Below are 2,053 nucleotides of genomic sequence, written 5' to 3' on the forward strand. Positions count from 1 at the left end.
GTGTGTGTGTGTGTGTGTGTGTGTGTGTGTGTGTGTGTGTGTGTGTGTGTGTGTGTTTTCCATCTGCTGCACTACATTTCTTTGCTGACCACTACATCTACAATCCTCAACGCTGCCTGACTTTTTGTACCTATAAGAATAGATCCTGGTTTTAAGGCAAATGGTAGAAATACCAAATATTGATGTGATTTTGATTTTGTGTATGTGTGTGTATATGTATATATATATATATATATATAGAACTTATACTCATTAATGTCTCCTCATTTTTCCTCTCAGCACCCGGGTTTCCAGATGGAATTGTGGTGAGTACTGATTCAGCACACACTCACATCACTATGACGTGATGTGTGAAGGGGGACGCTAGCAGTGACAAACCCATTGACAATTATCACCACACTCTGCAGTTCGCCTCAGCTCTACCAAGCAGTTCATTGTCTCCCAGCTCATTGTCATGGCCCTTATCTTAGTGTTATAATTACCCCCAACCACTCTATTTAGCTTCATTTCCAGAAGCAGGCAGCTTCTTTCAGTTATAAACCACTGTATGCTACCTGCCCAGTAGCAAACAGCAGACACAGTTAAAGACTAGCTGGGGAACATTAGGAGCCAGACATTTCCCCTTAGTAGTAGATATAGACCATGAGAGCTAAACGGGACTTAATATTGGACTTAATTCACCAGGTGCCCAGAGCCAGTTGTACAACAAATGCTGTTGTTGTTCAGATGTTCAACTATTTTCCTACACATAATAGTTGCACAACTAGTAATACACAGAGTAATATCTGCTCCCTCCAAGTGGTCAAAAGATCATTCATACTGCTGTTTTTGCAAGTTAGAAGTTGAAACTGCTGCATGAATGTATACGATTTTCATCCCCATTGCTAACACATGACAGGCTTTAGTTTTCACAAACAAGTAGGGATAAAGTTTGAGAGAGAAAAAAATTTAAGGAAAGAATCACTGTTGACAATGAAACAAGCTTCTGGATCCTCCGGAATTTGTCTTTAAATTGCGTGTGGTTGATCTTCAGTATTTGTCACTTTTTTGTGGATCTCTAAGGGTGCAAGTGGGGATAAGGGATACAAAGGTCAGAAGGGAGAGAAGGGTGACGACGGTCTGCCTGGTCCGCCAGGACTGCCCGGGAGGTCAGGACTTGTGGTAAGTTCTAATAATTATAAGCCACATCCAGAAAATACTGTTCCACTTAGTTAGTAATTATTCAGGTATTGGAATTATGAATTGTCTCGGATCACATGACCTATATATACATATGCTAATGTTTGCTGAGTTTACAGTTGTTGAATATCTTTGAGGTTGCCTGTACCACAGCGTGAAAATGTTCACCTGAATAAAATAGTAAAAAGCAGTGAAGAATTGCTAGATGACTATGTTCCTGTAGGGTCCAAAAGGGGAGTCGATCGTAGGTCCTCAAGGACCTGTTGGTCCTGTGGGCGAACCTGGGGCCCCTGGGTTCGGACGACCTGGTCCCAGAGGGCCGCCTGGTCCTGCTGGACCCCCAGGACCTGCACCTGCACATGGATTGGGTATGTGAATGTGAAGGCGAGAGAGATGGAGCCCTTCGCTCATACCCATAAAAGTAATAGATCTCATGTATTACACGTGAGTCTGACTGCAACCATTGTTTTGTGTCTGTTAAATGTATTTCTGACGTCTTATCATCATCATCATCATCATCAGGAGTCAGTACCCCTGGCCCTCCTGGTCCAGCTGGCCCACCAGGATCTCCAGGATATGCCAATCCGGTAAGGTAGCTGCCATTTAGCAAGGCACTTTACCTTAATCTGATGTTTTTTCACTTGTCAAGGGCTGTCTTGTGCACTTCAAGAAATATACAGTACATACTAACATTTAACATTTAACGCATACGTTTTCATGTTGCAACATAGTCCCAAGGGACCATTAGTAATATAAAAATAAGGGTAGTTTCATTTTCCAGTTTTATTTCTGATAGAAATACAGTGGGTACGGAAAGTATTCAGACCCCTTTACATTTTTCACTCTTTGTTTCATTGCAGCCATTTTCCAAAAA

The 2,053-nt window shown here is 42.0% G+C and overlaps 1 protein-coding gene across 1 annotated transcript in view; it reads left to right on the top strand.

Moving 5' to 3' along the window:
* Positions 1-1,857, top strand: part of xrn1 (5'-3' exoribonuclease 1) — a 34,300-nt gene extending 32,443 nt beyond the window's left edge. The window contains exons 26-29 of the transcript XR_004658797.1: positions 280-305; positions 1,063-1,161; positions 1,403-1,547; positions 1,702-1,857. The gene's annotated coding sequence lies outside the window, so the exon portion shown is untranslated. The remainder of the gene's footprint in view (positions 1-279; positions 306-1,062; positions 1,162-1,402; positions 1,548-1,701) is intronic.
* Positions 1,858-2,053: the final 196 nt, after the last annotated feature.

Source organism: Etheostoma cragini, chromosome 12 (assembly GCF_013103735.1).
Source record: "Etheostoma cragini isolate CJK2018 chromosome 12, CSU_Ecrag_1.0, whole genome shotgun sequence".
Lineage (NCBI taxonomy): Eukaryota > Metazoa > Chordata > Actinopteri > Perciformes > Percidae > Etheostoma > Etheostoma cragini.